Source organism: Chamaea fasciata, unplaced genomic scaffold (genome assembly GCF_029207755.1).
Source record: "Chamaea fasciata isolate MVZ Bird 193981 ecotype frontalis unplaced genomic scaffold, bChaFas1.0.hap1 SCAF_4, whole genome shotgun sequence".
In the NCBI taxonomy this organism is placed as follows: Eukaryota; Metazoa; Chordata; class Aves; order Passeriformes; family Sylviidae; genus Chamaea; species Chamaea fasciata.
In genome coordinates, this window is record NW_027094089.1 from 59808709 (window position 1) to 59833954 (window position 25246).

Sequence of the window (25246 nt, forward strand, 5' to 3'; positions counted from 1 at the left end):
ATTAGAGTCGGGCCTTCTAACATATAATATTGTCTAGCTTTATTTTATTATATTGCAATATATTATGCTATATTTTCTTTTCTGGACGAAGACAGGAAGTATGGCTCAGACACTGGATATGAAAACCTACGCAGGCTGAGAAGCATGGCTTTGCTATACTGTATCATGGCTCTGTGACAAGAGATCCCTTGTAATTCACGGGCCTGTGGTACCTTTAGAAGGCAAATACTATCTTTGCAATATTTAAATTCAAAGTTAAATATTCAGAGTAATGTAAAGAGGTTTCATTGCAGGAAACATCAGGATCGTTCTGATTTTCTTTATCAGAAGTATTACAAAAAATGTCTCCATTTTGCAGCCCTACACAGAATAACTGAATGACCCCAAAATGCTGCAACATTTCACCTTATCAGCCCTAGTGGTGTGACATGAAGCACTAAGGAATTTTGGATTTATGGGAAACATTTAAAAATCATATTTTTATGACCCACGTGAAGAAAAATTAGATTCCCAAACTTAACAGTGAGTTGCACTTAAAAGTTGGAAGTTTCCACACCTTTACTCTGACTCATTTTAGTATGTAGTATTAATGAAAAGACCATATACTTAAAGTGGAGCTGATGGAAAATCTCATCTGAATTTTTTGTTAGACCTCTTAACCTTCTTCACAGCACTTCAGAAGCTTTGCTGCTGGCCAAATCCAGAGAGTACTGAACAAAAGGATAAAACAAGCAAGTTCACTATAGCCAGTTTCAGTGGCATCACTGATTTTTGCAGTAGGGTCAGGGCTAGTTCTCATTTTTTTCTGAATAGTTCAAGAGTTCACAGGAAATTTGATGCTATTCTATATAGAGATATAAGAACAAAATCAGTTTCCTGTGCAGAAAGAAATTTAGGAGCACTGCTATCCAGAATCCTAAGGAAAGCAGAAGCTTGTTGGCCAAAGACAAGACATGAGAGATTTCTGTCAGAAAAAAAGTAGCAATATTTTTTTTTCAATTCAAACACAACTCTAAGCACATATGGGGTTTAGAAATCTTTTAGAAAATTTGTGGTGTATTGGGGCAAGCCAGAAAAAAGTCAGAACAGATTTCAGGAAATGATAAAAAGGTTTTGTGGATTTAAAGGAGTGGTATCTTTGTTATCCATTTTTACAATATGGTAGTATTTTCTAGGATAAGCAGGTCTATCATGCTTAATTACATTTTCTTACAAACATAAAACTGACCAAATTGTGCTTCACTGGGGGGAATTTGGAGAGAAGCCTGTAAACTCAATGGAATAGCCTATAAAATCAGCTGAATCAATTCAGATTTACCTACCAGTAATTTAGAGCAGAGGTTGAGTGCAGTTGACTCCAACCTATGCAAAGTGACAGTGTGGAAACATGGGAAACCAAAGTCTCACCAAATCAATAGAGTGACTCAGAGAATACTGCCATTGAATTATGATTCTCTAAGTGGGATACTCACTGTAAAAGAAATTCTCTCTAGACAGAAACAGTGATTTTACTTTAATTCCTCTTGCAATGACCTCAATGTTAAAACAGGTAGAAGCCCAGGATATTTCTTGAGATCACTTTTTTTTTTTTTTTAATTTTTATTTTTATTTTTATTTACTGTAGGACTTGTACAGCCTTTCCTTTGTGTATTCACCTTTGGGTGTTTTGGGGTTTTTTGTTTGTTTTTTTTTTTGGTTTTGTTTTTGGGTTTTTTTTTCCTAATTTTCATGTGTTTTCAGGAAGTAATATCATATGAACATGCTGATAAAATTAGCCTGAGGTAAAATTAGCCTGAGGCTTTTACTACATTTATATACAACAAAAGAAACCTTTGTCAGTAATTACTTGCAAACATATCATTGGTCCCTTGTAATTGTGTAGCCAATGATTATGGCGGATAAACAATAATTTTATGTAGTTATGACTAAATACCAGTACAACCCTCATATTACCAAAAATCAGTGTAATAAAACTGGCTTAGTCTTCTAGCATTAAAAAGTCCCAGTATATACCTGAAGCTTTTGTAAGCTGGAGCTGTGTTTCAGCTTAATACAATTTCTGGTAATACTGAGATAATAAAAAATTACTGGCTTTCATATGACACACATATGCTGGAATGGACAGTCTCTCTTTTTCAAGCTGTCTCATCAGTAAAGCTGGCTTCTTCAAAAACAACTTGGATTTTAATAAATCTCAGTGCCTGTGTGTAATCTTTTCTCCAGAGAACTTTCAAAAGATATCTGGCACAGTGTATCACAATTTTTTTTCCAATTGAGTGCAATGAGATTTTATTTACTGGACTGTATAACAGAGGCTACTTTGAAACATATATGTGCCACATATAAGACAAATAATGTTGGTTAAAGGAAAGTTTGATTTTTTGTGGAACTTCAGAATCTGAGCTTGAATTTTATGCTCAGGCATTTCCTTTTCTGCAATACAAGGATATTTTCTGGTAGTGGATAACATTCAATTTTGATAAATTTAGCCCAACACTGAAAGTTTTTCCAAATTCTCAGGGCAAAATCTAGATTGATTTTTTTTTTGGGGGGGAGAATGTTAACAGATGATTTAATTTACATTTGCCATGCTTTACAATGCTCAACAAGGACTGATCGTGAGTACAGTAGCACAAACCAGCTTTTCCAGAGAGACCAGTCCCTGAGCACAGCTGCCCTGCTACTGAAGCCTTTCCCATGCCCAGAAGCTGCCAGCATGATCACTGCTATGTAGCAGCTCTCTGGGCTTCCAAGAAAAAAAGCTGCTGGGAGTTGGGCAGTCATCACCAGCAGTGCCCTCGGAAGGTTTGCAACAGAGAGGACAGGCAGCTCCTGTAAATGGACATGAGCCTGTGCAGCCTGTGCACCTTGTCTTTAGCAAGTCTCTGCCGGATCCCAAAAGAAGTAACACTGTCTAATGCTTTGGGCACAAGCCCACCGCTCCACTCCTGTTTAATTTAAAACTTTTCTTCTACTACCGCATTGGTGTTTGGCCATGGTACTAGCTTGTGTCTGTTCTTCCACATGTGAAGTAGGCATAATGTATCAGTTTGAGAAGGAGGCATGTGAAGGAGATACTGTGGTTTTGTAGTGATACTAAAGAAAGCATGAAAATGGTAATTCCACCTGTCTTTTGCGACTTCATTAGAGCCAGGAGTTCACTTTGCACATCTCCCCACATGACATACCATAGGGTAACTTGCAGTAAGAGACACAGGGTAGGAAATGACATCTGCAGAGCTCCTCAGTGAGACTGACTGCAGAGAAAGCTCTCAAAACCAGCAATTCCATCTCAGGAAGGCTTTTCCTTCCTGGCAGATCCTTACCCAGGGGTAACAAGTGAGATACTTGCCTGAAGGCAGCCATGTTCAGGTCGGGATACAAATTGGACTACGCTGTATTACTATATCACTTCTATAATTTAAGAAAAAAGTAATGTCTTTACAGATGCAGGATAGCTGCATAATGTGGCCAAAGTAAAAACATTCTACATCATTTAACAATTTTTCCCTTCTCAACTTACTGCTCAGTTTAGTAGCATGAATCAACATGCATGCAAACAGAAGTTTTCTGAACAAAGTTTGTCCACAGTACAGTATTCCATGCAGGAATATCATCAATCAGAAGAATATTGTCTTGTTATTCTTAAATGTGGTGAGGAGGTTTTGGTACTTTCATTTAGGTCCCCTCCAAGACATTCTCAACCTCTGAAAGCCACTGCTTCCTTTTATATTCTATAGTAGAATGAAAAGCAATGAGGAAGGCATGTAAGAGTGTTCTTGCAGTTAATAACTCTACACACATGCTGAAAATTAAATGTACACTTTGTGTTTTCCTGGATGTGGGCCAGAGAAGGCAGCTCACAGGACAAAGTCACTAATGAGTATAGTGTACAGCTCACAGTACACTGCAGGAATCTTTTTCTCCTCTGCTGTATTGCAGCTTTAAATGAAAAGACTGGAGTTTTCCTTCAGTGCATTGGTGTTTTGCACAACCGGAAAGCATAATCTTTGAAGGGGTTTTATGTCATGACTCTTGAAAAGAGTCACAGGGACTCTGATAATAGCAGTAAATTGACTTGCCCTGGGCAAGCACAGGTAACACCTACATCCTGCATAGAATAAGAGCAAATGGAAATCCAGCTATACTTGTCAATACTGTACTGCTTTTCAGTGTTTCTGCATTTCTTGGTTTTATTGTGTAAGTTAAATGACACACGAATGGCCAATCACAAAATCCTGGGCTCCCATCATCCTTCATTGGGCAATAGAAGTAGAGAAAATTGGCCTACTCTTTCCAGAAACATTGTAAGCAATTAACAAGGAAATGTGGGCATTTCTTGCTCAAAATGGAAACCTAGTCAGCTTAGAGGTTCCTGCTGGTTGATGAGAAAAACTAAAATAGTTTTGTTCATTTAATTTGTTCTCTCCCCAGGACAAAAAAAGGTCAACAAACAAAACCCCAACAACCAAAACAATAAGAACAAAACAACCAAAGCCACACAGCATTTTTGCTTTTGATTTAATTTGCTTTCCCCGGATTACTATTTCAATGCATTATGGATTACGTGAAGCATGAGAATTTGAGAACTTGTGTTGATGAGAATAACCCAGGATTGATCTTTCCCAGTGTTTCTTTGGGTTATATCTTTGTGCGTAGTCATTCTCATTTACCACAGGCTGTAGGCCCGCAGAACATAATGCATAGTAAGGAATGTGGAGATCATGTGCACAATGCTTTTGTGCAGAGGGAGAAAACAGCACATAAAGAAAATCTATGAAGTTTATATTATCTTTTGGATCCATCTGTTGACTTCAGGTGCATTAACCAGGTCAACCAAATCCTAACTAGGATCAAGTGATGGGAAGGACACACTGAGCAGCTGCAGAGTTGAAGCTGGACTCAAGTTCAGGCAGCTGTGCAATGCACTGCAATACAATGCACAGAAGATTAATGGGAAAACAGGAACGGAGAGGAAGCATGCCCATGATCTGCAATTTAAGCAAATACAAGTGGACCATGTCCCTTACGACAAAAAATCAAGTTGCTTCTATTTACAGTGCCTGTATGGAAACTGCCTCTGAAAAAGCCAGACCCAGAAGCAGAGGTGTAACCACGATACAGAAAAAAATCCTTAAGACAAAAGAACCACAAAGTGCTGCCCTGCAGTCTTGATGAGCACCAAGGGCTACCCTATCTTTGTTCAATTGCAATGCCCTATCATCTGCCTCAAGCAAACCTATCTTTGTCTGTACAATCCAACTTCCTTCTCCTGTAATCCTGAGGATTCAGAGAAGTGAGGGGTAGTACATAAAACAAAGGCATTCAGACTACCATCAATTTTTTAAAATGAAAAGTACTCCAAGGACACTCTCTGTGATTAGCAGGAAGAGGCTGCAGAGCAAATGATGTTCCAACTTTTTTTTCAGTCTGATCTATCAGACTGGAAATCAGCATAATTGCATATTAATAAAACATCTCAGCCTGTAGCTGCAAGGTCGGGACAATGCGCTTCTACCATTTGAATACTCGCTGTTAAATTATTTTCCCACCTTTCCCCATCCAGTTGTTCAAGTGTGCTGGTGCTCATTTTGAAATAAGCCTGCATATGTTTGTTTTCTTAAAATCCAGTGCTTTAATTCACAGGTTTCTTTATTCTCCTCTTCTGCTATGCCATTTGTGTCAGGGACTAGCTTGGGGACAGTGAGCAGCTCTGGTAGTTGAAAGCCTCACTCTGGCTTTGAGGCTGCTGGCTTAGGTGCCGGGCATGGACCACTTGCAGCCCTGGCACTGTCCTCTGGATGAAGTGGGGAAGTACTTCAACTTCAGAAACTTTGCTTCCCTTCCAAAAGCTAAAGATAAGACAGAGGAAGAAATTAAATGCAAAGGAAAAAAATAGTGAAGGAAAATAGGTTTGGGTATTTAATGCCCTGTTTAGATGGTTGATGTGGGAGTGGAAATACCTGTCGTTTTCTGGACTCAGGAAAATTTGGCTTTCTTTGTGGTGTTACTTGTTGTAGGACTGTGGTATAGCTGCAGCTACAGAATGGGTCAAGCTTTGCCCTTTGTGAAATTTTCCCAGCTTTGTTACTGTCTTTTTTTTTTCTCCTGTTTACAGTCAGGTTCAAAATGCAAGCAGCACTTCACATTTTCTTACCTGTCCTTTAGCCCTGCACAAGTCCCTGGCTGTCAAGTGGCACTGAGGAAGAAGATTTTAACAAGTGCTTAAAATCACCCATTAATATCTTTGTTTTCTTGTACGTTACTGGCAGGCTAGCTGTTTCACAAGACCCCACAGAACTGCATGAAGGAGGTGCTACAGTGATGATGTAATTGCTGAGGGAGGACAGACAGAAGGGGAAGACTTATCTAATCTTCCCCTTGCATATGGCTTTCACCATGTTTAATTTTTCAATCTATTTTTTTTCTGGCTTTAAATATTTTAAAATCATAAAAAAATAAAGATTAGAAAAGTCAAACAGTCTGAGTCTGCCTCTGTGTTAACATAATGGATACTTCCATAATATAAAGGTTTATTTCTAAATAAGGCAAAGATGAGTTCTGACCACATAAGCTGGAGCAATAAAAAGAAATTAAATCATTGCTGCTGTTGTCACTAGTATGTTCTAGGGAACTTTATCACCATCTCCCTGGGGTTTGAGGCAAGGAACAGTTTTTGAGACATGCAACTGAAATTGGTCAGCAGGATAATGCTAGGCCCCCAATGAACTGTCATTTTAAGAATGATTTAAAGCTCTTCTCCCTGAGTCAAGCAGAAGTGCACCCTTCCCTCTGAATATGGTCACGGGTAACTTGAAACTGATGCCTGTGAACCCAAAATTTAGTAGTTGGTCCCCATTTTAGTCGTCCTTTTGTCCTTTTTTGACTAATTGTCTTTCTGAAGAGCTTTTGCCATGTATCTTGTGTCACCACACTTGCTTTTCCGGGGGGAAGATCCTGTTCAATGCAATTACAATCACCATAATCATACTGAATTCAAATTATATTGTCCACCTGGATCAGCCAGGGATACAGATAGGGTTGAGTGGTTCTTTGTGGCCCATGAAAGGTCTGCAAACAGCTTCTATTTCTCTGTATCCAACACATCACTGTCTTAAGGTATTTTTTTGTCATCCCTCTCTTTAAGAGAGGAAACAACCTCTCTTTAAGATTCCTCCAAGGCCTTCTGTAGAATACAGATCGCACCCTCATGATAAATGTTTTGTTGTGGCAAATAGCAGTTACTAGATGCAAAAAACCCAAACTATGGCATTCTTCTCTGTGGTACTTACACACCAACATGCAGAACCAAACAGTACGTACTGATCATTGTACTGTTCCACATACCCTGGCACTATTCTTCACGAACGTGACAGAAACAGTTTCTGTTAATATTCATTGGCAAAGTATTGTTGCTTTGATTATATGAGAAGATTTTTCCACAGATGGTGGATGAAGTAAGAGGAAATCAGATCCTGTTTTGCAAATCATACAGCCCTGAATCTGTGGGGGAATGGAGTTGTGGCATTTGTCCCAGCCATGGGAGACTGTTTCTGTGGGGCTCCCTTGTTTAAACATCGGCAAAGCATTATTGATTAGCACCTGCTCCCCATGTTCAAGTGGGACATTGTGAGTTTACAGATCATAATGTTTCCTCAGGTGCAAGGACTGAGGTGGTGTGTTTGCACAGTTATTGTTAAGCTGGGAATTAAATTAATTCAAATGACTTGTGAATCTCCAGGGAGGCAGGAAATGGGAAGTACCAATTTCCATGAGGTAGAGTACAGTTGGTCAAAATGGGTTCTTGGTTACACCTCAGACTTCTTATCAGTTCCAGGACCCTGCAGAGATGGGAGTGGTGTCAGGATCTGTCCCAGAGTCTATTTGCCTCAGCTTGTGTCCCAATATGAAATGCCATTTGCTTCCCTTGCTTTTCTCCCCCTGCAAATTTTCTCCTCTTCTGTTTTAATTCCAGCTAACTTATTATTGGCTTGTGTACAGTGGGAAGCTATCCAGACTTTTTCCACAGACTTTATTCTCTACACTGGTAATCACAGCTGTCATGACTTCATAACTATGAAACAGTACTGCAGACGGGGGTAACAGGCCCTGAATTGTATTCGTCTGGCAGGAGATATAAAGTGGCAAATGCAACCTGTGTAATTCTTGACCACATGTTGTGTTATTGCAGAAAAACACTTTTATCATGCACACAAATCACTACTCTACTTCTTTTTTTTTTTTTTCTTTTCCTTATTTCATTTTCCTTTAGCTCAGAAGGTCAGTATTTTCAACACACTCTAACCACTAAAGAAAAAATGTGCTCAAAATAAAGCCCATAAATAAGAATTGGTTATACTGACATGGACTGAATACTTGTTGTAACATGCTGGTCCTCTAAAGGCCATGGCAAAACTCCCACTGTCTTCATTTGGGCCAAGAGTTCGTTTCCAACCTTCATTTTCTCTGCATTAAATATGGTCCTGGTACTATACTTTGATGAAGGACACATGAAGGCCTACTTATACACAAGTACTGTAATATTTTCCAGTTTTCAGTGGAAACTGTCAGAAAATAATAATTTAAAGAAATTACAGTCAAATGTACTGCTGATTTTTTTCTTATAGTTTCTTGGACATTGACCTATGGTCAAAATTGTGATAACCAATTATGACAAAAGGATCAGAAGTACTCCACCCACAGTAGTTAACTGTACCACCACAGGGGGAAAACTGAGGACAGAAATACTTTTCATTTGCTACAGCTCAGATTTGAACAGAAATATTCAGAAATGAAATGCTACAGGTCAGAGTTAAACAAGGATGAGCAGTTTTCAAATTATTAAAGTGAATGTATTGATCAAAATAAGTATTTTTGCTTTTTCATTTGTATAGCTAGAGGTAGCCAAAAAAACTCCATTTAAAATAATTTTACTGTTGCAATGACTCAAGTGATCATCTGTAGACAAAAGTTCCTCGTAATATTTCTTTCAAATATTTATTTTAGATTACAACTCCCTTGACTGGGGAAACGTTTTGCAGCTATAATGGGCTGATTGTAAAGTTGCTGAAGAACACACGTAACAGCAAGTTTGAGGTTTTACAGGCCCGACAATAATGTCCAAGGTATTAAACATCAAGCAACAGCAGGCTTTTTTTTTGCCTAACCTGAGAGGTCTCCAGGGAGAAGCCATAAAATATAGCCCTTTACAACATGTCATCCACTGAGTTTTTGGATTACACTCTAAGTGATTAACACAGATGTCTGATATCTGCTAACAGTGTTAGTGCAGATGTAACCAGTGCTAGAATATGCATTCAATTCCTTTGGTATGAACACAGAGTGAATCAGCTCAGAAGGGTAATACTTGTGAAGCCAGACATAAGATTGTTTACCAATACTAAAATCAAATACTCCCAGGTTTGGCTGTTTTTTAAGAACTTACTAGAAGAATCACCTGTGCGGTGACCACACAGGTCTGTGTTGTTGTCTGACAACACAGACCATAATAGAAAATCGCTTACTAGACAGGAACAACAGAAGTGAAGCACAAAGGGCAGACTTGAGGAGTCAGAGGCTGCAAAAGATGCTTTGGTTCAGGTCATAGACAGGAAATCCAGTCACTAGTGCAAAGAGCAGAAATTAGAATGAATAGAAAAATAGAGTCCATGATTTCCCTTATCTTCAGCATATAAATTGCTCATCTAGGATCAACAAACAAGCCCTCGAGCCAAGTCACAGACTATGTCTTGCAGTATTGGGGAGATAAAGGTAAGTACAGTAAGGTATCACAGAGTGACAGAATCAACCATGCTGGAAAAGCCCTCTAGGATCAAGTGCAACCAATGACCCAACGTCATCTTGTCACCTAGACCATGGCACTGAGTGCCACATCCAATCTTTTCTCATACACCTCCAGGTACGGTAACGCCGCGGCCGCCCTGGGCAGCCCACCATTCCAATGCCCAGTCACCCATTCTGTGAAGAGCGTCTTCCTTATGTCCAGCCTAAACCTGCCCTGGTACAACTTAACACTCTGTCCTCTTGAACTGTCACTGATTGCCTGTGAGAAGAGACCAACCGTCACCTGGCTGCACCCTCCTTTCAAATAAATGTAGAGAGTGATAAGGTCTCTCCTGAGCCTCCTCTTCTTCAGGCTAAACAACCCCAGCTCCCTCAGCTGCTCCTTGTAGGACTTCACCAGCCTTGCTGCCTTTCTTTGACGTGCTCCAGCATCTCAACACCCTTCCTAAGTTGAGGGGTGCAGAACTGGACACAGCAGTCAAGGTATGGCCTCACTAGTGCTGAGTTCAGGGGAAAAATCACTTCCCTGGTCCTCCTGGCCACACTATTCCTGATGCAGGCCAGGATGCCATTTGTCTTCGTGGCCACCTGGACACATGCTGGCTCGTGTTCAGCCTGCTGTCAGTCAGTACCTCCAGATGCCTTTCTGCCTGTCTCTGTCCAGCTACTCTGACCTCAGCCTATAACACTGCAAGTGGTCATAGTGACCAAAACACAGAACTCAGCACTTGGTCTTGTTGAACCTCATATCATTGGATTTAGTCCATCTATCCAACCTGTCCAGGCCCCTTTGCAGAGCCCTTCTACCTCAGCAGATTGACATTCACACCCAGTTTGGTGTCATCTGCAAATCTGTTAATGGTAAACTTGATCCCCTCCTCCAAACACTCCCATGAAGGACAGATTACCCATATATTCTGCAGTTCAGCAGGTGAAAAACAGTCACTTCTCAGAGCCTTCCTCTCAAAAACGGCTTTGGATACTGTAATACCATGGTCTGGACTCAGGACCATGTACATTTTCCGTAGAAACAAACCTATGTGGAAGTTCATTACTAAATTAGGAGCACTGACTCTTGACAAAGAGAGTTTTCTGATGTCAATCTTGTTTTCATTTAATCAGTCCTGAGAAAACAAAAAGATAGACTGATCGCCTTGACAAGAACAAGTCTTGTCTTAACTGCTGCACGTGCACTTATTGGAGCAAAACCATATTTCAAACTCCTGCACATCAACCAGCTGATTTCCTTCCTTCTTTCCCATAGACTGCAGTGTATTTTAAGAATGTTATCTGGAACTCAGGTCTGCAGCACTGGTGTCTGCAGCCACTATTGGTGGACTTAGAAATTTATAGCTGAAGCAACCAGATACCTCAACCTATACACTCACCTACGTGACACAGACCCCATGGCACCTTTTGCCATGGAAGACAGGGAGGTCATTTGAAAAAACCATTGCAGCTTCACCAAGGGGAGCTTCACCTGCCTGACCAATGCAGCAGCCTTCTATGATGGAATGACTGCATCAGTGGACAAGGGAAACATTACACATGTAATTTACCTGGACTTCTGTAAAACCTTTAACATGGTCCTCAAGAACATCCTTCTCTCTAAATTGAAGAGGGAGGGAATTGATGGGTGGACTATTAGATGGATAAGAAAGTGATTATGTGACATCCAGAGGATAGTGGCCAATGGCTCAGAGTCCAAATGGACACCAGTGACAAATTGGGTCCCCCAGGGGTCTGTAGTAGGACTTGTGTTATTTAATATCTTCATTAATGACATAGACATAAGGATCAAGTGCATCTTCAGCAGATTTGCAGATGACACCAAGTTGAGTGGTGCTGTTGATGCACCTGAAGGACAGGATGCCATCCAGAGGGACCTGGACAAGCTCAGGAAGTGGATCTGTGGGAATGTCATGAGGTTTCAGAAGACCAAGTGCCAAGGTATTACACCTGGGTAGAGGCAATCCCTGGTACCAGCACAGGCAGGGAGACGAACAGATCAAGAGCAGCCCTGTGAAAAGGACTTAGGTCTGGTCATTGCTGAGAGGCTGGACATGACCCAGCCATGGGCACTCCCAGCCCAGAAAGCCAGATGTGTCCTGGGCTGCATCCAAAGCAATGTGGACAGCAGGGCCAGGAAGGGGATTCTGCCCCATGCCTGGAACACAGCATCCAACTCTGGAGTACCCAGCAGAGGAAATACATACTTCTGTTGGAGTGAATCCAGAGGATTATTAAGATGATTAGAGAGATGGAATGCTTCTTCTACAAGGAAAGACTAAGAGAATTGGGATTGTCCAGCCTGGAAGGAGAAGCCTGGAAAAGGTGAGTGGCCTAACTGTGATCTTCCAGTACCTGAAGGGAGTTTACAAGAAGGATGAAGGAGAGACTTTTTACAAGAGCATATAGTGACAGGACAAGGGGAAATGGCTTCAGATTAAAGAGAGAAGGTTTAGATTAAATATTAGGAAGAAATTCTTAACTGTGAGGATGGTGAATACTGGAATAGGTTGCCCAGAGAAGTTGTGGATGACATTCCCATTCCTGGAAGTGTTCAAGGCAAGGCTAGATGGGGCTTGAGCAACCTGGTCCAGTGAAAAGTGTCTCTGCCCATGACAGGGGAGATTTGAAATCAGATGAATCTTTCCAACTAGAGGGTTTCTTCCAACCCAAGCCATTTTTATGGTTCCATGTCAACCCTGTGCCCTCTACTTCATACCCAGACTCTTGATGAAGATGTTATCCATCTAGACTTCATTAAACCCTTTGATACAGCCCCCCTGCTTACATTCTTTCTGCTTAACTGGAGAGATATGAGTTTGACAAGTGGATTACTGATGGACGAGGAGCTGTTTTGATGGCTGTGTCAAAAGAGTTACAGACAATGGATCAATGTCTAAGTGGAAATATGTGGTGTCCCTGAAGGGTCTATACTGAGCTGAATACCACTTTATGTTTACATCAGTAACATGTGGGTTTAACTCTACACTCTGAGGGTCCAGCATTGCAGAAAAATGGCTATAATAATTAGTAAGACTGCTCCTCAAAGATGTTTTGTAAATCAAAATGTTTAATAATGAAAAAATAGCAAAGTAACAAAATGTTGCAGAAAACAAATAATAAAGGCTGCACGGGAGTCTAAGAAATATCAAACTCCTTGCTACAACATCTCAAAAAGCCTTTTCTTTCTTTTCTGTTCTTTCTTAAGTGCTAAATATTTTAGGAGGGATAACCTGGCTTGCAGCCAATAGAGAGGGATACAGGGTTTGAAGAACAGTGACAAGATCCAAAGGGTGATTCTCTCTGGCCCTGAGTCAATCCTTCTCAGGAGGGTATGGAAGAATCTAGGTTCTTTACCTTAAGGGGTGAGCCTTAAACTTTCCCTACATGGAAAACACTTGCTGGGTGTGTGGGGTGCATTACTACAGTAACATACATAGTGGAATCAGGCAACTTGCTCAAGGTGCCTTCAACAAGACTGTAGGTGACACCAAACTGAGTAGACTCAGCTCACTGTAGGGAGAGATATTGTCCAGAGGAACACTGATAGACGTGTGGAGTGGGCCTTAATGAAGTTCAACAAGGTCAAATTCAATCTTCTGCTTGGTCAGGGCATTTCCCAGCATCAATACAGGCTGAGGGATGAAGGGATTGAGAGCAGCCCTGCAGCGAAGAACTTGGGCATAATGGTGAACAAAAACTGAACATGACCCAGCAATGTAATCTGAAGCCCAGAAAGCCAGTGGTGTCCTGGGCTGTATCAAAAGATGTGTGAGCAGCAGGTCAAGGAAAGTGATTCTGCCACTCTATGCTTCTCTCATAAGACCCCACCTCGAGTGCTGCATTCAGCTCTGGGGCCCAGGATACAGGAAAGACGTGAGCCTGTTGGAGGGGATCCAGAGGAGTGCTGTAGAAATTATTAGATATATGGAACACCTCTGCAATGAGCTGACACCTATATTTAAATTCAAAAGTAGCACTGTGGCAAAATCAGTCCATAGTTCCTAAAAAATTCAATGCCAGCTCCAACAATTGGTCAACCCTCCCACATTCATTTTGGTAGCCATGCTATACTTAATATGTCTGACTTTGATCCCATTCAATGTTATTTATTATGGATGTATTGTGCCATACCTCCATAAGAAATCATCTAGTAGGGCATTTTCATGCCATGTCTTCTTGCTCCATAACACATAATGTTGAAATCTGGATCATCAAAAATTGCATAAAAGAGTGAGAGAGGCAGATTGTAAGAAAGGACAACCCAAAAGATACATCTCCATCAAAGTGTAAGGAAGAAAGAGTTTGTTCTTTTAGCAAATGGTGGTGATGACCATTTTCTGGATGTGGATGGGGTAAAACTCCCTCATTTGTGTATTTTTAAATTCTTTTTATATGAGGTAACTGTGCTGTCCCTTTGCTTTTACAGCAGAATGTCAAAGAAATTAGACGTGGAAAAACGTGTTCCTCATCTTCCCAACCAGCTGACTATTCCTAAAACTCCTTCTCCCTTGTCTGCAATCTGGGTTTTATTCCAGCCTTTTACACTTAACATATTCTGTATTAAGTCAAAAACCAGAGATCACCAGTCTCCAGTTTATTTCCTCCTCCTAATGTAGCAGTTGATTGCTGGTAGTTAAAATCTCCCATTACTGCCACTTGGCCTCTTTTACATGCTTTTTTTATTTGTACAGTCATTTCACAGAAGATAAATCACAAATTAGTAAAGCCACAGCACTGAGAGCACAGTGTTCTTTACTGGACAATCAGCATGAGAGAAGAGATATGTGTCTGTAAGTCTGTCCCTGTGCTGCTTCTGCAGCCTTACTAGCAGAAGGATACAGCAGTGGGAGGAAGCCATTTGAAAGTCTGCCTAAATGTGCTGATTATCTATGTAGTATTACTTTGCATTTACTGGCATGTAGCTCTAAAGATATGTAGGTACTGCCCCGCCCCACCCTCCCGGCATTTTTCATACATTTTCGTACATTTTAAGTTGCATTTTGTTGGGCGCCTGTTTCCAGGCACTGACTTCTGAAAAGACAACTTTTGTTATAAAAACCCTATTGGCATTCCAATGAGGAAAAGCTGTGAGAGCTACAGTTGTTCAGCCTGGAAAACTGAAGGCTCCAGGGAGACCTGGTTGTGACCGTTCAGTACCAGAAAGAGTTTTATGGGCAAGACAGGGACAGAGTTTTTAGCAGGGCCTGGAGTGATATGACAAGGGGTGATGGTTTTAAACTGACCCAGGGTAGATTTGGACTACATGGAAAGAAGAAATTTTTTTCAATAAGGTGAGCCTTTTAATTTGATACAGTACCATCAAGGATAATGTGTTAAAAAAATAAATCTATGAATAAACAAAACTGTGTGTTCTGCCAAGCAGAATTTTCTGTTAATTGTAATGTATAGCTTTGTGCTATAATACAAGAAGACAGCTTCCCAGCAACATTAAAGCTTTCAGCAGAACTGCTCGTCACCAATTTCCCCTCATTTAATTTTGTTTAAAAGTTCTCATTTGTTGTGCCACTTGGCTTTTCCTATCTCTCCTACCCGCTTCCAGAGAACCCAGACCTTTAACAAAGTGCTGCTGCCTGCAAGATACCAGTTTGCCTTAAATTCAGCTGCTTTCTCTGCTGATCAAGAACATTCTGTAAGAGATACTAATAGAGTTAAAAGCCCAATGATTCCACTTTGAAGAGTTTGATAGGTATTGTGGTAATGTCAGTCTCACAACATTCCATGGAGTGACTGGAATCTTCAAGAGAGAGCCCAGATATATGGGAAAGCCTCCCTTTATACATGGGCTTGCTCTAATTCAAATGTGGCTTGTCTAGATTTAATTTCATATATTACACCAGCCTCAGAGGGGAAAAAAAAGCCCTGAATCAAACAATATAATCTTTGCAGAGAAAGCAAATAAGGCCCATTACCACTCAATGGGAAGTACACAGGGTTCCTGGGATGGGGTAGTACAAAAATGATTTAGGGAAAATAGGGTGTTTTTGAAAATTATATATTTTTCAGATATCTAATTATTTCTCAAACTTTGACATGTCTTAATATAAGGGCCTGGAAAGATGCAAATGACTAAATTTGAATCCCCAAAATTTCTGTGGTTTTAGCTGTGCAGAGCTTCTGTGAATACCAAGATGAGAGAAGGCACTATGTGCACCCACTATCTTTTATTCACTAAATACTTCCTTAGGGAGGCAGAAGACATTACTGATTACTAGTATGAATATTTTTTTTCTGTAATAACACTACATAGAAATTGCTTGATGGATGCTGCACAAGAAAATGGATTGATTCTCTACATACATCCAGCTTGAATTTAGGCTAGGCTGGGTGGAGGGCACGAGAAGGATCAGACAGGGAAGCTGGAGTTACGTAGGGCAAAGCACTTGTATTTAGCTCTGCCATATATATCTTCACCCTTTTGTGTCACTAAATGTGGTGGTGTCTGGAGTCGTTTACCAGCTTGCTCACTCACCAGTCCACATGGCAAGTTTGTATCCTTAGGTTCGGTGGGTCTGAACCTCAGGCTGAAGTGTAGAGAGAGCCTGGAAGAAGAAAGAGTGACTCTCATGGGGGTTGAAGCTAGGTGTTTATTGCTCCCACAGGGTCACCTCCAGAGAGTGACTCCTGGGTTCTGGTTTCAGCTTTTGGTTGAAAGGTGTGGAAAGGGCAAGGGGGAACCATAGCCAATACCAGGTAAGGAGGGAGTGACCAAGACAGAAGGACAATACACAGGACATCTGATACATCATACAGGGTGGAGATACCAAAGGCTTTGCCATTCACTTCAGCCCCTCCCACCCAGAATCTTTAAGGTTTCTGGACAGGGACACAGAATGATTGGCACACCCACCACCAGGGAAAAACCAAAAGGGTTAGTTGGGCATGGGGTAATTTAGACTGCACCATTGTTACATGCACTGCAACAACTAAATATTGAGAATCAGATGACATTAACTTTTGGAGGCGGAGAACATAATCGCTGCGCTTTACATATGAAGTCTGTATTGCTGGGTTGATTTGCTGTTGCTGTCTGTAGAACTGGGAAAGTTCCATGGGTGTCACAGTGGATGAGGTCATGTTGGACACCAACACATCTGTGACTGGGGCATAGCCACAAACACAGGGCTGGTCTGTAGATTCAAAGCAAGACACAGACATATGGAGCACAGCCAGAAGGACTTTCTGGTCGTTTCATCCCAGCGTGCAGAAACTTTGCAAAAGGATAAATGATTGCTAGGTACACTAAATTCCCAATGAACTAATCTATCTACTAATAAAAGTACATTTCTTATGCCTTCATGATAATGTAAGAGCCACATAATACTGTACCCATGGATAAAAAGCAGCTGCTTCCTCTCCAAGGCTGGTGTCCTGTGTTGCTCTAAAAGATCTGATCATGAATGTGGTATGGTAACATGAGGAAATAATAGGCCCCCTATGAGGCAGCCCTCAAATATTTTTCTTAAAAGCTCATCTCAGCAGGTTACAATCACCTAAAAATCTTTACACATAGTACTTTGAGAATGTAGGGTACGCTCTGTGGTGTTTGCCTCAGGACAGACACCTTTCTTAATGGACCTATTTTGTAACCAGACATCCGAAAGAAAAAGAAATTATTATTCACAACGATAGGGTGCATAACTTCCTAATGCAATAGTTTTGTTTTGATTTAAAACTTCTCTAAGTAGGAGAAAGGTTACATGAATATGGAAGGATGTGCCTCAGTGGGAGAGTTGAAATTGTTTTGATCGCTAAGATGTTTTCCAAGCCTAGATTCTTTTTTGCAGTATCATTTTGATTTCTTTTTTTTCCAAGAGCAGTTAAAAAAGAATGACAATTTTACAGTCAGAATATAAAATCATGAGCGAATTCTCAATGGGATTTTGTGGATAGACTCTAACATGGGAAAGAAAACATTTATATCCTGGTACAAACAGGTGTAATCCCCAAAGGCTCTTTGTGCTCAGCAGTAGTGTTCAGTGTTCAGTTACATGCACGCTATGTACACCCTGCACAAATATGGTTTTATTATGACTTCATTCATCTTTGGGGCATACCATATAGTGCATATGAACACAGTGGATTGCATAGTGTGCTCCATAAGTAGCTGAGTGTTGGCTAGATAAACGCAGATATGTGTGGGTATATGGAGACTGGGTTTGGTCTTAATAACCTAAAAGTAACAAGTCAATTTCATGGAGGAAATGATGGGTGTAGCTCTACCTTGTGATTCCTGATATTATATAAATTAAAAATATTACAAACCTTGCCACATACCAATCCTCACAAATTCCTATCGCTTGCAACCCCCTCCACGAGCTAGCCTATTTCACTATTTAAAGATACACAGAGATTGTAGATAATAACCCAGCTAATGAGAGTGGAGGAGAACAATGCCACACTGAGCAGTTTCTGCCTTTTCTTTCTGACTCAGACCAGCCACCCAGATGGAGAACAGCCACACACGGGTAGGTCAGGACACAGAGAGCTCAGCTGCCCCTCTCATTTCATGGCCTAGCTCTGTCTTAGGCCCTGCCTCTCTGCCATGCCTTGCTGGCCTTGTTGCTGCCATATTAGGAGGTGTACAGCAGATACAGCATATTCTGTGTTCTTGGTTACTCTCTTAAGGTTGCTATGCTTTCTCCTCCAGCTTTTGTCCATCCTCAACAGAGTTGCTTTGAAGATTTACAAGCAATTCTCAGAGCCAGTGATGGCCCTTGCTTGTGTGCTTGGAGGAGTCTAGGTGGCTGGAGAGCAGGGCTGGTGCAGCTTACCAGTGCTTGAGCTCAGATGCAGCATGAGACAGTCTTTCCATGATCTCTCTCTCAAGTTGGGGCTCTGCTGCTTAGAGAAGAGAAGGTCGTGTGGAGACCTTTGGAACAATCGCTCAAGAAACACCAATGAATTTCCATGGCCCTACAGTAGACCATGTGGGCACCTAAGCAGCTCTGGTTTCTTGGTGTTTGGTGAAAACAGCAGCAGGATGAGTAATGCAGTGACCTTGGTGGTTCAGCTGGCTCAATTCAACTCAGCAGGTTCAACTGAAAATGTTGCCTTCTTTTAAATTTCAGACTAAGTTGGCAGAAAAGTAGGATCCCATGCTACAGTGTGCATATCTCAAGGAACATTGTCTAGTACCTAACCTGCACTGCTCTATGCTTTTGTGCATTGATAACAATATTTTTTTTAAAAATGCTGTAAAATTTTCTTGGTTTTTACATTAACATTTTTTAAATCACCCATTTTCTTCCCTCCAGAACTATTCCAATGCAAAGACAACAAACATCAAGTTTGCCGAGATTCACTTGGCAGTGGCAGATACTTGGCATATAACAGCATACTGGAGAGAGGGCGGTGGTCTGAAGTGGACCTCAAAGAAACGCAGTCTTCAGAAAGGCAATGAGTAGCCCTGCTAATGTCACCTTGCTCAGAACAAAATTCATCCCCCTTGAGAAACTGATTCCATTACAGGACATGTGCCATACCATGGGCTGAGCTGCAAAACCCATAAAACCTAACATAACAAGATTTAAGGGCAGGGGCTTCCACCAGGGGCAGGAACTTGTCCACCAACATGTAAAATGGAGACAGGCAGTACTACCAGTCTCCAAGTCATGGTTCCACACAGCCTGATGTTCTCCTCCTGTCTCTTTCTCTACATGCAAACCTTTTGACCCTATGGTTCTTGTCATGGTTTGACACTGGCCCAACACCAAGCACCTATGAGAGCCACTCACTCACCCTCCCCTGCCACAGCTGGGCAAAGGATGGAAAAGGTAAAAAAAAAAGTTAAGAAAGGCCACATGAGTGAGATAAGGACCGCTAGAAATATTTCAAGGGCAAAACAGGCTCAACTTTAGTTGCAAAGTAAAATTTATCACTAATGGAATCAGAGGATGGTAATGAGAAGTAAAATAAAACACTGTAAAACAACTTTTTCCCCCCAGCCCCTCCTTCCTTCGCACTGACAGCACAGGGAGACGGCATAGGGGTTTCAGTCAGTTCATCGCTGAGATTTTCTTCCACTGCTCTAGGAGAGGAGTCCTTCCCTTGTGAGACCGTGGGGTCCCTTCCACAGGAGACAGTTCTCCCTGAACTTCTCCAGTGTGGGTCCACTCTCACAAGCAGCAGTCCTGCCAAAGCTGCTGCAATGTGAGTCCCTACCGCGAGCACACAGTCCTCCCAAAACTGCTGGGGTGTGGGTCTCTCTTTCCACAGGGTGCAGTCCTCCAAGGACAGGATGCTCCAGCCTGGAAGCAAGAGCTCCTCTCTCCACTGGGTCTCCCACAGGATCACAACCTCCAGGCATCCACCCGCTCTAGAATGAGCACCTCCCCCACGGGCTGTGGGTGGATCTCTGCATTCCCTGTGGATCCCCACGAGCTGAGAGTGGATCTCTGCATCCCCCCTGGATCCTCATGGGCTGTGGGTGGATTTCTGCATCCCCCATGGATATCCATGGGCTGGAGGGGCACAGCTGCTTCACCATGGTCTCACCACGGCCTGCAGAGGAATCTTGGCTCCGGAGCCTGGAGCACCTCCTGCCCCTCCTTCTGCACTGACCTTGATGTCTCCATGTTGTTTCCTTCACGTGTTCTTGCATCCTGCTCTTCTCTGACTAGGAGCAAAAACCCTGTGACTTTGTTTTGATTTTCTTCTTAGATATGTTATCACAAAGGCATTACCAACTGTTCTAATTGGCCCAGTTTTGGCCAGCAGCGTGTCCATCTTCAGAGCCATCAGGAATTGGCTCTGCTGCACATGGTATAAGCTTCTGGCAGCTTCTCACAAGAGCCACCTCTGTGGCCCCCTGCTACCAAAAACCAGGCCATGCCAAACCTGAAAAGTGCTGAAGGTTTGAATCATGTTTCTACTGGGTTTGCTATAAGTGTTAAAAGTAACAAAACCAGGATTTTTGAGTGCAATGCTAAGAACATAATGTATCAGGCTTTAGTTTTCCATCACACCTGTTCTCCCTGGGTGCAACCCACTCACGCTACCCATGTGCTTCCACCTCGCCTTTCAGCAGCTGATTAAATTGAACATAATTAAAATATGGCATCTTATCTTACTGCAGCTGTGTTCCAGCTGCAAATATTTTCTGTATCCCTTCCTGCATGTGGCAGTTTCAACTCAGAGAAGAATGGTGTCTAACAAGGCAAAATACAAGCAGGTTCCTTAGAGGAAATTACTGCCTGAACCCTGCTGTGAAAAACCATTTGGTTGCTAGTAGTAGTCAGGATGTTGTCACTAAAGAGGCTGTTGGTTGAGATGAAATGATTTGCCAGCCTTTGGTAAACAAAAGGTCTCTGTGTCCTTCTGACTCATTGTGGAAGTGTCCTTTACAGCCAAGGAATGTACGTTCTGAGGATGAAAATCCTCTCTTAAATCAGACTTATACTATGGTTGCACAATAACTTTCCATACCCTGTAGAAACTGAAAATACCAAATATATATGCAGACCTTGGACAAAACTCAGCAGTCATCCTACGTGTGGGTAGCAGCCTGACACCTGGGAAATCCCATTCATTGGGATAAAGAAAATGCCAAAACAAACAGTACCCCTGACATTGGACTTTCACTGCGGGTTGTTTAAATAAGCATTTATTTCAGATGGGCACAACAGCAGCATCAGCATCTGGGTGCAAGTCTGGCTCACAGAGAAGCCCCAACTGCACAGTTTAGTTCATTAAAGAAAGTCAGTTTTTTAAAAAGGAAAAAAATCTATATGCATGCAGAAATACAAATATTTATAAATACTTAATTAAATCAATAGATCATAATATGTGTTTACTGAAGCCTTCTTTAGCTGCCCATAGCTGGTAGGGTTGTACTCCTTGCTGCAGTTATTTGCAATGCTGTTGATGTTACTCTGTATGGGGTGCTGTGAGTGGAGACAGCAAGTCCTTGTGACATTGTATGCAATGGCTGGCTGCATAAATCATATTTCTCTGAGGAACTGACCCAAAGTATCTAGCGTGCTTCACGTATAACACCATTCTTGGGGACTATTCCACTAACTTGGCTTGAATAATATAAGAAATGGCAAATTACTTTGGAAATTGCTGACATCATTCTTCTCTCTCTCCCCCCACCAGTTATCAAAAGCCAACAGAGACACTCCTAAATCTCTTACGATTGCAATTCCTCAGTTTTATTGCTTTCTAGTTCCAGTTGTTCAGCGGAAACAAGAGAGCTGGAAATTGATTCACAAACAAGAACTAATTTGAAAATTATTTTACTTTTGTTTCCTGAGGTTTTTTTTTGTTTTGTGCAATTGCTTGTATTCTGGAATTTATTACTAAATTCTTTCAAATTGCTCAGACAGCACTGTATAGGCTTGGTTTTGTGTTCTTTGGATGTTGTGCCTAAATTTTTCCAGTTTTGTAGGTGGTTTTGAGCTGGTTTCTACAACTGCACTCTTCATTTTGCTTGTCCGGAATTTATGTGCTGATTTTGGTGATCTCAGATGTGTGTATGCTAGCTGTATTTAGCACATATCCACATGATCAGGCAGACATGCTCTAAAAACATTTAATTCCAACATAAATGCAATCTGAAGGTACAAACCAAAAACTGGTTGCAAAAATCCTGTAATAAAGTTTTTCTGACAAAATCCAAACATTGTAAAAGTGACAATAACTTTTATGTGTAGTACATTGACCACAGAGCCCTCACTGAAAAGTACTTATCTGAGAGGAACATACACATTGTTAGCAATAATACAAGTGAAGGCTATCCAAAAGACGAGGATGACGGTGTTGCACACTGTTGCACTCAGATTTAAGCTTTAGGAAAAACCTTCCCCTAGGTTTTGTGTCATGTAAGCCTATTTTAAGAATTTGAGAGAGCCTTAAGCAATTTATACATTTTCTGCAGAAGAGAAAAATTATTTTTTAGGAAATATGCTTTAAAATATGTTTTATTTTAAGACATGGAATAGTGTCATTGATGAAAAATTTCAACAGTGTATCTAGAAGGTGAAGTGGAAGGCAAGAAATGTTTGATTAAGAAGCATAAAAGGAGAATTTGATACCAGATTTCTCAAGACTTGTAGTCTCTTAGCCTGTCTAATTTGAGGGAGAATGAGAAATGAAAATTAATACTTCACTTGAGAAAAGAGTGCAAAAGATGTCCTGAAATGAACCATTTAAAAGCCTTTTTTTCAATTACCCATGGATTAGAAACTAATCTCAGAAACTGTTTTCTTTACATTCCGTAATTAGAGCTAAGTTCTTCTTCTTCAGAGATTTTTACATCTCCATGTGAAATGTCACGCATTTTCCAGGCACATTTGTGGTTGTGATCTTTGAAATAATATAATATTTTTGTTTCTTCTTCCTTAGCTTCTTGTGTGGTAAGCAGCACTGGTGCCTCTGACTTCCAATATGGAGAAGATCCAAGCACTTTCATGTATCAATTTGGCATATTTTTAAGAATTTATTTTTTTGGGTTTTTGGCCTACAAACTGTAGGTTCCCCTGGAAAAAAACCCCCATATTGTTTAGAATCCGGGGTTCAGTAGCATAATGCTGGAGTATTATATATTATTTTTCAAAAATATTTATGATGGATGGGAACTGTAAAGAGAGTATCCCTCAAAGCCACATGGACATGTGCATCCTTTCAAATATAATTCCTTTCCAAACTAAGCAAGGATTAGCTAAAGATGTTTTGGAACCACAAAATATTATTTTTAAGAGGTAGATCATGATTGAGATAGATTAAGACTAAACATGGCTGGGATCAGCCAAAACCACACAGAGTTTAATTTGTTCACATATTTATGTCTGGATAAAAATTTGAGGGCCTTCAGCAACCAAGGTCCTGAAATTCTCCAGCATATTTTGCAGTAAAATGATAGGTTGTTGGTTGTGCATTGCTTTGTTGTTTTTTTAATGGACTTGTCCTTTTTAAAACTTGCGCCTTCCTCCCTCCCACACACATCAGCAGAACAGTTCAAACAGTGTCCCTGCAGGTCACTGAGTCCCAAAGCATTGCCCAATACTTTTAAAAAGGCAGGAATGATTCAGCTGAGGTATGCTCCACAGCCTTGTGACTAAGGTCACATTCACCAAGTGGCTCCTCTCCCACGCTGCCTCTCATTCCCAGGGGCACAGAGCACTGGAGAAGTCTGTCCATGGAAATGTATTAGCATGACTGAGGAAGTGAGGAAGGGAGGTGTGAATGAGAACTGGCACATGTGTCTGTGGATATGTGTCAATGATAAACTTTATGGGAACAGATGATGATTATTTCTTAAGTCAAGAGTTTCTCTGTTTATCCCAGTGGGAACCACTGTTTATTTATTTGAATTTCTTTCCAACTGTACCTATTTTAAGTGTGATACTGTGACCTTTTTACATTAAAAGCAACAATGCCAAAGAAACAGCTTTGAGGAACTGCAAGACCCACAGCCCAAAGATGTTTACTCCTCTTACACATGCTGACTCAATGACATTCCTCATTCCATTGACAGACCTGAAAAAAATAGCAATATGCCTGTAACTTAAAAATATAAAATGTCTGGCACTATAAGGCTGCATCTGTTTCAAGAAGTCCTCCTACTGCTGGTCTGGTTTCATTTCAGTGAGACAAGGTTGATTAATCTGGGTTGTCATGGTGGTGGTAGCCCAGATCACTCAGTAGGCCTGACATCACTTTCACCTTTCAAAAATGTATTTTAAAATTGTGACTGTGGATTTCTCTGTAGTGTTCAAATTACTTAAAAAGCTAAAAACAAACTATCCATATGTGTATGTATATGCATACATGCGTACAAAAATATGCATACACACATATATATGAGGAGAGGAGAGAGAGAGAGGGACAAAGTGTGAGTGTGTGTGAGAGACAGAACGAGAGAGTCAGTAGTGCCTTGCTGTGCCCTATGCTAAGTAAAACAAAGGGACCCAACTCTCAGGACTCACTCAGTGATAGAGAACAAGACCTAGATCCAGCTTCACTGGCAAATGCAGTAATTTTTTTAAAAAAAATCTTTGAACATTTAATTTGGCCAGTGGTTTTAAAGGGTTAATGTCTTTGTGAAAGCAAGGACAATATATGATACAAGAAATATTTTTATATATTCTCTAACCACATACTGGATTTGTTTTAGATTCAGCTGTACTAACTTTTTTTTCTTGAATGCTGACTGCACATTGTGATAACTGTGAGGTTTCCTAGAAGACCAGACAGCTTCCAGCATGGTGTGTTTTGCTGATGCCATTTCATTTTGCCAATGACAAGGCAGAAAATAAATGCTGTAAGTGCAGCCAATTTATTTGATCTCTGAGGACACGAACAGAAAAATTTAATTACAGCAAATGAAATTTTAAGAGAAATATCTGAAAACAGAAGATTCTTTTCCCTCCGCTGTCTAATAACACTAGATTAAAACTGATTAATATGG